This window comes from Leucopleurus acutus, assembly GCF_964270905.1.
Source record: "Leucopleurus acutus genome assembly, chromosome: 16".
In the NCBI taxonomy this organism is placed as follows: domain Eukaryota; kingdom Metazoa; phylum Chordata; class Mammalia; order Artiodactyla; family Delphinidae; genus Leucopleurus; species Leucopleurus acutus.
In genome coordinates, this window is record NC_139158.1 from 28,581,031 (window position 1) to 28,594,386 (window position 13,356).

At 49.7% G+C, this 13,356-nt stretch overlaps 1 protein-coding gene across 2 annotated transcripts in view; it reads right to left on the minus strand.

The window, feature by feature from the left end:
* Window positions 1-13,356, minus strand: part of SNX29 (sorting nexin 29) — a 543,934-nt gene that overhangs the window by 175,845 nt on the left and 354,733 nt on the right. The window lies entirely within an intron of this gene.

Consider the following 13,356-nt stretch of genomic DNA (forward strand, 5'->3'; position numbering starts at 1 on the left):
TCTCCTTATCCTCAACCTTCATCAATCGTGATAAGGATCTGGGGGGTGGGTAATGCCCCCTGACCTCCAGATGAGGGAACTGAGGATCACAGGGGCTGAACTCGTCCAAGGCCACACATGTAGGAAAGGGATACGAATCCAGGTCTGTCCAGGCTTTTCTGCAACAAACCCTTAGCAAACAGAGGAAAAGCCAGCTCAAGGGTGATAGGAGAAGGTAAGACTTGGCAAAGTCTTGCCTGTACAGAGGATAAGAAGACACTAGAAGGTAGTCCTTAGAGAAAGAGCAGGCTCCTTTTGGAGGCAGGAGGACGCAGTGGTTATGCAGCCTGGGCTCTGGGACCACACGGCTCAGGATCCAATCCTGAGCTCCTGTGTGGCCGCGAGCAAGTCACTTGACTTCTCTGCATCACACTGTCCTTGTCTGTAAAATGGGTATGTATAATACTAATACGCACAGGGTTGTTCTGAGAACAAGAGGAGTTGATACGTGTAGAGCATGTGGAACAGTGCCAGGCAGGTAGAAGGGTCTCCTTGACTGACCTGTGCGCTATAATAATATGACAACTACTGAGAAGCTGTCTGTTATTCTTGACACCATACACGAATCTGCCCACCACCTGGGGGTGTCTCACCCCATACATGGCAGCCCTGAGGGAGAATGGCCCAAGCTGAGCCCTTTCCAGGTCGCTGGAACTAAGCAATTCAATTGGGCTCCAGGCTGCAGCCTTTGTTAAGGAGCTGCTGTTGAGAGATTCTTTCAAGCCCAACAAGGAGAAACCCGCCTAACCGCTTGAGAGAACATCAGTTTCAAAAGATCAGGAACTCCCTGGGCTGGGGGTCGGGGTGGCCCTGCTGTTAGAGGGACTGTTATTTTCCTCTGGGCGGCTGTGGTGAGAGCTGGTACAACCTATCAGGGGAAGCCACGAGGCTGTGTGTACTGAGATCCCTAAAGACACCTACATCCTTTGACCCAGAAATCACAGTCCTCTGTTATCCAGAGGAAACAAAGACGCCAACCAAAAGGATCTAAAGGATCTAAAGGTCCAACTAGAGAGGAATGATTCAAGAAATTATGACATGTCCGTATGAGATGCCTGGTTTAAAAAGAAACGAGTTACACACACACACACACACACTCATGAAGGTACGAGCACAAAAATAATTCTGGAAAAGGATCTAAGAAAATAACAGTGGCCATTGTTGATAATAGATTATGAGTGGGACTGGGGAGAGAAATGATACTTATTTTTCATTTGCTATCTTTCTGGAAGATTAAAAAAATTTATCTTTTGAGTGAATTGCTTTAAAAGAATTTAAATGTGCTTTTGAAGAATGAGATAGCATTCCACGTGCAGTTGTGAAAACACCTCCAAGATGGATCATCACGTGAAAGCAAAAGTAGGGTACAGACGGTGGGTCTATACACCACCTCGGGTGAGAAGACAGAGAATGAAGAATATCAGGTTGTATCTGTTTGTTTTTGCATCAAGAAGGTAGAGAAGTGAAGTTCAAGGCACCAATCAAAGGGGCACCAGCCTGTGGGCGCCAGGGGTGGGGGTGGGGGGGTGGGAGGAGGCTATTTAGTCAACACTCTTTTGTATAGTTCTGAGTTTCGAAATAATCTAATGCTAACAATTAAAAATGTAAATTAGAATGCATTATCCCACCAAAAGAGTGCTTTTGATAAATTTCTAATGGCATAGAAAAAAAAGCTCCTGGTCTCTGTTTAATAAAAAGCCGCTATGGGGAATTCCCCGGTGGTCCAGTGGTTAGGGCTCGGCGCTTTCACTGCCGAGGGCCTGGGTTCAATCCCTGGTTGGGAAACTAGGATCCTGCAAGCCACAGGACACGACCAAAAAAAAATTTTAAAAGAAAAAAAAAAAGCTGCTACGGACTGCAAATACCTAGTGCGAGTCTTGAATATAACTCATAATGATTGTGGATCAATATTAGCATGAAAGAGATCCGAAAGACAGCGGGGTATCAGAGAGAGGGGAGCCAGATGGATTTGTAGCATGGATCTGAACTTCCCTGTACTTTCTACAATGAAGATGCATTAATCGTGTAAATACTAACAGATACATATTATATTGTATAAATACACATATATAATATATACCTACATTAATTATATACATAATATATTAAGTGTGTATCGCATTACTGCGGAAAGTGAATAAGATAGTCTTTCCAGTCCTCCCCCGCAGGATGGGAGAGGCTGTGCCCTCAGGTCCTCTATTCATGGGGGATGGACGAGGGCTAAGGCTCGCTCTGAAGCGGCCCCTTCCAGACACCAGCCTCCCCTCAGCGCTTCCACGTGGAACCCCGTGCCTTCTCTGGCGGGGCTGCAGGGTGACTCTGCACCTCTTTTCCTCTGAGCTTTCCCTCAGCACCTGAGCCTGGGGAGGGTTCTTCGGCACGACGTGAGGATCAGGTAAGCAGATCGGAGGAAGGACCCACAGACTGTGAAGGCACGAGCGGCATCATTACACTGCCTTTAAATGCAGGCTCTTCTCAGACGGGATGTGAACAGAGCTTGGACCCGGGGAACCTCATTCACAAGAAGCAAGGTTCTGACTGTCTGCCCCACCAGGCTGAGAGGAAGGGTGACCAGAAGCAAAAGATAAGGTGAGGTTTTTAAGGACAGATGTCACTCTACAATGATATTAACAAAGAACTTCTGAAAATAATCAATTTTTAAAAGAAAGTTTCTTCCTGACAGATAAATTTCCCTTCAGGGATGTTTATTTGTAGGGGGACCCTCTTGGACAATGGATGTTAAGTATCTGGGAGTTGTTAAATCCTCCCAACTCAGAGTTTTTCTTAAAAAAATTTTTCCTTTTTAAAAAAATTTTTTTCTTTTTAAAATTTTATTTTTATTTATTTATTTATTTTTATTTTTGGCTGCATTGGGTCTTTGGTGCTGTGTGCGGGCTTTTCTCTAGTTGCAGCAAGCAGGGGCTACTCTTTGTTGCGGTGCGCAGGCTTCTCATTGCAGTGGCTTCTCTTGTTGCAGAGCACGGGCTCTAGGCACACGGGCTTCAGTCAGTAGTTGTGGCACGCGGGCTCAGTAGTTGTGGCTTGCAGGCTCTAGAGCGCAGGCTCAGTAGTTGTGGCTCAGGGCTTAACTGCTCCACGGCATGTGGTATCTTTCTGGACAAGGGCTCAAACCCGTTTCCCTTGCACTGGTAGGCAGATTCTTAACCACTGTGCCACCCGGGAAGCCCCCAGGAGTTTTTCTTCTGATTATTGGCATTATTGGCATCAGCAAGCCAGGAGACATTTATGTGTCTGCCTGAGTTCAGGGAGGCTGGCTGGAAAAAGAGTCCATGAACTTTCTGACCTTGGTGGAATAGATCTTAAAAATCAGGCCAGGCTCTACAGCAACTGCAGTATGATAATTGATGGCCAAGCTTATTAAACATCTTAACATGCTCTCTTTTCATTCTGTCTACCCAGACTGGAGCTAGATAGCATCTGGGGTTTACAGTAAGCATCCAGAAAGCTGATTTGACTTCATATCCTGGCAGTGAAAGGCTTGTGGGGTAGAGATTTTGTAAGAAAAATCAACTTTCTATTGATGCTGGCCACAAACATCCCTCGTGCCTTCCTGAAGCCCTGGGAAGTCCTGGAGGACACATCTCTGCCATGGAGGCTTCTTTTTGATTCCCTCCAACATGGAGCACAAGTAAGTGTGGTTGTCCTCATTTGCTTCTCCCTGTCCCTGCAGAGAAGGCGGCTCATCATCTGGCCTGTGGTCTGGGGGTTTGGGGGTCAGTATGTGAGTGCAGAGGAAGGCAGAGCCCATGGCTGGAGAAACAGAGCAGCCAGGATTTCTGGGTCTTTCTGTAGCAAACACCCCAGGCGCTGCATACACAAGGATGTGGAGGGACAGGCGAGACCCACCATCAGAATCCTTTTCCATCTCTGGGTATACAAGTCAGCCTCCACTGATCATGAAAGAAGTCACATGGCTCTCTGAAGGTCCTGCTAGAAAGCAACAAAGATGGAGGGCAGAGGGGGCCAACGTGCGCTGAACATCTTCTATGCGCGCCAATGTATTTGCACATTATTAATCCTCAAATAAATACAGTGAAGGATGTATTATCGCAAGTCATGCTTCCCTCCTTTCTTCCCCCAGCCTCTTTGCATGGCTGGCTCTTTTCACATCTTTTCAGATTCAGCTAAAAGATGACGTCCTATGAGATACCTTCCCTGATCACCAGAAATACGCAGATTCCACACTGCCACCCTCTACCATTCCCGGTGCTCAGGCTGCAATTACTCCACACCCTGTATTGGTCCCTCCCTGCGAGCCTGGGGACAGCAGCTTGCACGAAAGGTCATTCACACACGCCCTGGCATGTTGTGGGCACTGACTGAGCACTTGTGACTGAGCAAACAAGTGAATGATGAGGGAAGCTCCATTTCCACGCAAGGGTCAATCAAGTTTTAAACTGCTCTGGAGCAAATTCGAAATCATCATGCATGAGAAGGATGAGTTAGTTTGGAGATAAGAGGAACCAAAGGAAGAGAACCATATTCCTTGTCTTCTAATTACAGGGCTCTCGGATTCACTGCTCAAAAGACAAGGCAAAAAGGCGGACAATACAGGACAACAAATCTTTGCCCCAGTCATGAAAAAACACCCATAATTTATGTTTTCCAGTCACTTTCTCGCACATCCCTCTTTTCACATAGCCTTCCCTTCAGCAATTAGCTCTCACTTTGCACTGCCAGAAACGACAACTATTTCCCATCCGACCAACACCTTGCTTTCTCTTCTCACTTTTTAAGAAGGAACAACATGTGAAATGCACGGCTCTATCTCCAGCTTGGTCGCCGGGCCAGAGGACAAACAGGCTCAGGGCTGCTGCTGTGAACACAAAGCAGGCCTGGGCTTTCCTCCCCTCAGGGGGGCTGCTGCCAGGTCTGCACCACTTTCAGGGCTGTGTGTTATCTGTTAATTTGTTCTTTGTTTTACAAATACACAATTAGAGGCATCAGCTGAGGCCCGAGACCCTCTACTGGGAGTAAAGAACTGGCAAATAAGAGCTTTAAAGAGTCTTTAATTCAATCCTCTGAGTAGCCCTGGAAGCTTGCATGAAGGCAGGCTAGCACACTTCTGTGAATGAGTTTTTGATGTGTCTGTTTTTACCAAAAAGACTCTGAGGGTCTCGGGAACAATATTCTCAGAGCCCCAGATGGTATCAGGCACATACTGATTGCTCAGAGCATGTTGCCCATGGATGGATAGATGTACAGATGAACAAACAGACAGATGGGGGACGGGATGGTTGGAGGAGGGCAGGGATGAGAAGGGAGGGGGCGTGAGAAAATTATCTGATTGACGAAGAATGGACATCAAGTTTCTTTCCAAGCAATTAAGATGCATGGACAACATACGTACAAAGGGCTTGCTGACTGGCAGTTACTCTCATTTTTCAGGGCAAGAGTTCAAGGATGTTGGACAGAACAGAACAGGCGTTTGGGGCCCAGCAGTCCCCACGCACGAGTGAAGGGCCAGCTGCTCCACCACAGATGCACACACCGTTACTCAGACACTTAGTCTGCAAATCCGTACTAGGTTCCTCTTATGGGCCAGACACTCTGGGTACCAGAGAGGCAGCAGGGAGCAGGGGAGATGAAGGCTGGGGGCCCACGGAGCATACAATCCATCCAGGGAGACAGTCTAGAAATAACTGATAGCACAATGACAGTGTGAAAAGTCCATGGAGAAGAATCAAGATAACTAAGGTGTCTGGGAAGGCAATTCGGGAAAGAGGTTTGGAGGGACCGGCGCTGGAGCTGAGGCCTGAGGGAGGACGGCGTGGCTCTGCTCTTTGCTCAGGTAGAGGGAAGCCTCCAAAAGGATTTCAGCAAGGGAGAGACTGGGCAAGTCCCCGTTTGAAAAGTCACTCTGGGCAGCAGGCAAGAGGGAACAGCCAGGAGGCTGCTGAGCGAACGTGCACACCCATACACACACACACACGCACACGCACACATCCACATGCACGTGCACACAAACCCATATGCACACACAACCCCCATACACACACACCCATATGCACACACACCCCCCATACGCACACACACCCACACGCACACACCCATACACACACACACATCCATATGCACACACACACCAATATGCACACACCCACATGCACACATACACCCATATGCACACACACACCGCCATATGCACACACACCCATACACACACATCCATATGCACACACACACACACACATGCACACACATACCCATATGCACACACACACCCATATGCACACACACACACATGCAGATGCCATCTCAACTTGGCACACCAGATCATTTGCCAACATCTGCCCATTGCCTTTTCACCATCAGATTTTTTTAAGCCTCACCTGTAAAGAAAGTACAAATCCACAAATGTCTCCAGTTTCTCTAGGCTTAATTACTAATAGAAAGCTATTCTTCAGTTATGAATTCTCAGCCAATCTCTAGCGAAAGACTCAGGCCTCTTAAGAAGGAGCTGAGAGCATTCGACTCATCTAAACCCTCTCCTGCTACACATGAGGACACCCAGGGCTGAGAAGTGGCTGGGTGCCCCCCCCCCCCCGCAGGTTTTTCTGGCCCCGCACCACAACGGGGGTCATGCCTGCTCCTGACAGATCTCCAAAGTTTCTAGTAGGTGCTGCAAGGGCTTAGTGGCCAGAGCCTCCCCTCCCCCAATGCCCTTCTTCAGCAAGAGCAGCTTCTAGGGACTTCCCGGGCTGCTCAGTGGTGAAGACTCTGCACTTCCACTGCTGGGGGCGCAGGTTCGATCCCTGGCTGGGGAACTAAGATCCTGCATGCCACGCAGCCAGAAAAAAAAAGAGCAGCTTTTATTATACTTTGACCCATTTCCCACAACGAGTTTCCAAGGCAGAGCTCCTTTTAAAGAAAAGGGTACACAAGGATGATTTACTTAAGAAGAAAGAAGTTTAGAAAACACTCAACAAACTGCATCATTTCACCTTTAACTCCCATTGAACAGCCAGAGAAATGGAGGCACAGAGCAACCAGAAGATGCCAAGGAGAAGCAGAACTGTGCAAACTCTAGAATCCAAAACTGCTCTCACCAGGATTGCAGTGTAAGTGGAGAGTGAATGTAGGATTTCCTTAAATACACAGCAAACACAACTGAAACTGTCACTTAGAAATTAGCCAGGGACCACCAAGCAGCACTTAACAGCATTAAGATGTATCAAGGAGGTTTAAGCGGCAGGTCTGCGGAGTTCATTACTGCAGACAGGAGCAGATCTGAGTCGATCTGGTCATGCGCTGGAGACACTAGGCTGGAAGGACAATAGAAGGCCCTCTCCAGGCCTGTTACCCCAAATGCTGTCTTCCTGCAAACAGAACAGCCCTCATGAGCTCGCACAGGCAGTTGTGCTGCTGGGGGAAACCCTCCAGGGCAGAGGGGGGGCTTGTTCATTTTTACATTCCTGGTCCCCAAACCCAGTACCTCCCCAGAACCAAAATCAACAGTTGGCAAACTATGGCCCACAGGCCAAATCCAGCCTGCGTTTGTAAATAAATTTTCATTGGAACACAGTGACGCTGGTATGACATGTGTGTATCACCTATGGCTGCTGTCACACTCTATCCCCAAAGTTCAGTCCGTGTGACAGAGATAGTACAACCCACAGCACCTAAAATATTTACTCTCTGGGCATTTACGGAAAAAGTTGGCCAATTTCTGCTGTCATTGATGGCTGAACAGATGTAGAAAAATCAGCAGTAATTTCAAGGAAACACTTCCTTCTTCTCGGTGGGGAGGAACAAATGTTTGAGCTCCACAGCTTCGTGAAACGACTTTCAGTACTTGAGAGTAAAGAGAGGCCCCAGATCTGGATGGAGGGAGAGGGATAAGAAATGACATTTAAGGATCCAGGCCCTTATTTACATTCATTTACATCATCCTCACAGCAACCTTTTAACATGAGGATTTCGTGTCCCATGTTCTACAAGAGGCTCAGAGAGGCTCTGCGATGTGCCCAGGCACACAGCAAGAAGTGTGACTGAAAGTGTGACTGAAATCGGAGCTGTGCTCTTTTTACTACACCTGCCGCCTCCCCGCAAAGAAACAAGGGTGCAAAATGACAATCCAGGCTAATCCCTGAAGGAAGGAATCTGTTCCTTGTAACGGGAAATGAAGACACTCGGGCAGTCAGAGCATGGGTACACCTGGGCTCCCTGCGGCTACTGACACGTCTGGACTGTATTTCTGCCATTACAAGTGTGATGATTACATAAGCAGATGAGCAGGCACTGCCGACTTGCAGATAAAAGCAAAATGACAATGGAATGTTTCCTCCTAGGGTTCTTTCTGGTGATTTAATTTCTACCCCTTCCAAATAAGAGAGGCACACCTTAGAGGCTGCTTCAGGTGCGTGAGGTGGGTTGGAGGGGTGAGTTTCTCAGGAAGTTCTTTAGTGAATCCCTTTGGCTGCCCAGGTCCTCGGGAAACATGCAGGGAGGGTCTGGTGTCTAAAGGTCAGGGAGACCTGGGCTTTGCCAGTTACTAACTGTGAAACCTATGCCCCAGTTTCCTCTTCTGTAAAGCGGGGCCAGCACTCACCCACCCCAACCTCTGCAGCGTCCTGTTTATAAGCTGCCCAGCAGGCTGCCTGTGCGGTTACAGTACATTGTCCTCAGCTGCCATTTCTTACCTTCCCTGTCACCTCCCTGCGGGAAGAGGACAAAGCAAGAAGGGGAACTCGGGCCAGCTCCAGACTTTTAGCAATCTTGCCTTCAGCTCGGGTGTTTTTTTTTTTAAATCAGAGCCCATTTCCCACTACTGAGAATTCACCATGTCTCCTGATCTGTCTCCGGGGCAGCACAGGGCCTCCCACCACCTGCGCCGAGCAGAGCAGCGCCGGCCCCAGCAGCAAGAACGTGCGCTCGAGCAGGCTGTCCGCGTTCTCCTCAGCCCCGCATTTCTAGCCCCATCCAGCTGTGCCACAAGGAGCAAAGAGAACTGATGTAGTCCAGTGTCCCTCCCAGTCGGGGCTAAGGCGCTGAAAACTGAACGGCCAACTTGGTTTCCACACATCAGCAACAGAAACCTAGATGCTACTCTCTTTTATTGGATCTGTCCACTCTGCTGGAACAGAAAGCTTCCTGTTTTATTTCTGACCCTTCAACTCCCCTCTTATTAAGACTGAGCTTGTATTTCCACATGCCTGTGAATATGGCCCAGGCTGAAAACATACCTGTGAGTTTTCCCTTCCCTGTACTTTCAAGATTTCGATTCTTTTGGTAAGCAAACCACTTTTTTTGATTGACGTTTTGCCAAGAGGCCCAGCGTTAGCGGCAGTGCCCTGGCTGCTCTGCAGGGCATCATCCTGGAGGCCGCGGGTTGGGGGACGCAGTGTAGAGCAGAGCAGCGAGAGCGCAGGGCACGGACGCCAGAGCCCAGCGCCTGGGGGCCCTCTTTCCAGTGCTGTGAGCCTGGCAAGTGGCTCGACCTCTCTGCCTCTATTTCCTTCTCTGTAGAATAAATACAGCAATTCCACCATCCTCGCAGGGTTGTCCTGACAAAGAAGTGAGACAGTTGATGTCAAGTGCAGGCAAGAGTGCCCGGGAGCCGGGGTCCAAGTGCAGCCATGGCTGCGTCACCCAGAGCAGCCCAGCACACGAAGGCCCAGCGGGAGTCCTCGCAAGGCCAAGTACACTGGGCTGGGCGTGGAGCGGATCTTACGCTTCTAGAAGATCTGAGCGCCTCTCACTCAGCACACCCACAGCGGCTCAAGGGCTGGCGAGGCTTGGGTCTGGGCTGCTGGGTCTCCCGTCAGTCCTGGAGAACACGGTCCATCTGGCTGCCTCACTTCCCAGCACGATGGATACCATCTGTGTCCTCTACATGAGAAAGCCCAGAAAGGTGACTTTGAAAAGTCACCCAGAGGCATCTCATCTTGTCTTTTTTGTCCATCTAGACCTATCATCACCATTTGTCAACACGGCAGTCAGCCAAAGCACATGGCTTTTCCTTCGTTTGCATGTTTGCTCCTGAGGTTTGGGGCAGCTGGAGACCATGCTGGGAGGGGACCACAGGCCACTGGGCACAGCTCCCATGCACGTCACTCAGCAGGGAGAGGGGCTTCCGGGGCCAAGCTGGGTGAGAGCCCAGGGCTCTGCCCTCCTCCCACCCACCCCAGCCCCTGTGTCCTCTTCTCACAGGCCTGGAGCCCCGTGGGACACAGCTTGAAACCCATCACCCTGGAGAAAACCTCCAGTTCCCTGAGGAGGACAATCCCCAAGCACAACCTCCAGGAGCTCTGGATTCACTCCTGCCACCGGCCATGTCCACTCTAGGTTCCTTCCTCATCCAATTCCCCAGACTTGTGCCTTTCAAGGTTGGCATCTTTCAAACCCTACAAGGCTGAGGTGCCTCCACTCAGCAAAGCCTTCAGAACCTGACGTTCCTCTTTTACAAAGAGAGCTGAAGGCTGCCCCGTGGTGTCCCCACGGCACTTTGTACGTGTGGCTGTTACAGCCCCTCCCACGTGCATGGAGATCACTGGTTTACTCCCTACTTCCCTAGACACGTGCAAGCTGACCGGGCACCAGGCTGTGCTTTCACCCACCTCAGACACCCAGGACCTATCATGGGGCCTGGCAACAGCGTAATAATCCGTGATGACATCTATCTTTCTATCCTAACAGAAAGTTCTGGAAGGATAAGCACCAAACTCATCAGGATGGTGGTCTCTGGGGACGGGAATGGAACTGAGGGTGATTGACAAAGAGATTTTAACATAATGTCTGAATATTTACATTCAGAATGTATTCATGTAATACATGTGCCTTCCAAAACATTTTTTAAAAATAATAGCAGCTGTAGGGGCTTCCCTGGTGGCGCAGTGGTTGAGAGTCTGCCTGCTGATGCAGGGGACACGGGTTCGTGTCCCGGTCCGGGAAGATCCCACATGCCGCGGAGCGGCTGGGCCCGTGAGCCATGGCCGCTGAGCCTGCGTGTCCGGAGCCTGTGCTCCGCAAGGGGAGAAGCTGCAACAGTAAGAGGCCCGCGTACCGCAAAAAAATAAAAATAAAAATAAAAAATAATAGCAGCTGTAATGACTTGAATGGTGGCCCCCCGCAAGTGGTACGTCCATGTCTTAAGGCCCAGGACCGGTAAACGTGACTTTATTTGGAAAAACAATTTTGCAGATGTAACTAGGTTAAAGATCTCGAGATGAGATCATCCTGGATTATCTGGGTGGGCCCTAAAACCCAATGACAAGTGTCCTTAGAAGAGACACACAGAGAGAAGCAGGAGAAGGCCGTGTGAAGACAGAGGCAGAGATTGGAATGAGGTGGCCACAAGCCAAGGAATGCTCAGGCCCGCGAGAAGCTAGAAGAGGCAGGAAGGCTCTTGCCCTGGAATCTCCAGGTAACACCTGGCCCTGCCGGTGTTCACACTCTGATTTCAGACTTCTGGCCTCCACAACCGTGGGGGAATAAATGCGTGTTGTTTTAAGCCCCCAAGCTGGTGGTGACTTGTTACATTTATTGATCTCGTGCTGGGTGCCAGGCCCTGGGTTATACATTTTAAATGCGTCCTTACCCTGAGGGGTTGATACTATTATCATCCTCATTTTCTAGATGAGGAAACAGACACTCAGAGAGTTGACTTAACCTGCTCAAGGGCACAGGGCTGTAAGTGCCAGAGCCAGGAGTGGACTCAGGTGTGGCGTCGAGAGTCCACTCTGGGCTGTAACAGGCAGTGGAAGAAGACGGCTTCGGGATTCGACAGGTCTAGGCTTGCACGCTTACTGTGCCATCCCAGCCGCGGCCCCCGACCTCTCCCAGCCTCACTCTCCTAAGGTATAAAGCAGGCAAGTAATACTTCCCTGCTAGGCCTATTATGCATTAAGTGAAATAATGCCAACAGAGTCTGCTGTACTGTATCCCAGGGCCGGGCACGGAGAAGGCACTCAGCTAGCATCTCCTGAAGCCATGAATAAGGTTGGGTCAGGGTGCTACTCACAGGCAGGGACGGTCATGTCAGAGGCCAGGGGTAGGAAAACAGCTGGAAGACATGATCTTCCATGAGGAACGTGCTGACTACAGGTGCAAACTATTTCCTACATTCACTCACCCAACCCAATCCACCATGCTATCGGCTCTCGGAAACACCAGATGGGTGGGAGGATGGATGGATGAGTCCTCATCCATCTATTCCACAGAACAGCTCGGGCAGCTGGTCAGCCTTAGGGGTTCCACTGTGCAAGAGTAAAAGATGGCATTGATGGCAGAGCGGGAGAAAGAATTCTTCAAGCTGAGCTCCTGTCCTCAAACACTAAAAAGGCCCATTCCTGAACCAGCACCCAGACAAGGTGCTGTGGGATGTTCAGCGATGAACACCAGCAGTAACTCCAAAACAGCACCTTCCAGAAATACTCACATGTCAAAGTTAGCAGCCCTGCCACACACACACCCCAGCGCCTCCCAAACCAGCTGAACAACGGCCTCATCATGGCCGGGCGGCCGCCACTTGCTGCCACTGCTGACTTAGGAAGCGGGTCACCAACACCCTCAGTTAGAGCCCCAGACCCCTCCCCGCAGAGATCAGACACGACAAGCAGTCCTGCCACGGAGAAATCTGGCTAATTTTCGATCTGTCTTTTATCAACAAGCAATAAATAATGAAGTTCTGCTCATCAAAGATGCCAGGGACGGTGCAATTTAACATCTGTTTTATAATTACATCTCCCAAAGTGCGACGTGTCCCCAATCCCCTTTGAAATTGATGACTTCCCAAGAAGATGTTTTTGGAACCGAGTCAAAGCAGCAAGAATACAGTCCTAGACCCACAGCCTGGTCCCTGCTCTGTTTCTAACATGCTGAGTGGCAGCAGGCAAGCCATTTCCCTGCTCTGAGCTTCCATGTCCTCCCCAAGGAAAGGAAAAGGCAGGATAAAGGGGTGGACTGTGGCTCTTTGCTGCCCGGCATCCACTCCCCTCCTGGGAAATCACCCCACCATGAGATTTGTGCGGAACAAACCCTACCCAGCCTTGATCCAAGGGTGAGCACCAAATAACACAGATCAGTCAGCATATCCCGTCCTTGTGGCCACAGTGACTGGTTCAAGCTGGTTCAATCAGAGTGAAGCCTGGGGATTTTGCTGGCTACGGTGGACAGTCTCGTTCTTTCTCTTGATGATTACTGAGAAGATGGGGCCACGGCTCATCCGGCTCTGAACTTTTCAGTTGCCTAATGTAACAAATTCCTTGTTCTGCTGATGCCACTTTGGCTTGGGTCCTCTGTTTCTGCCACTGAAAGCATCCTAACTGATACAGAAACGATGATGCCTTCCAGGTC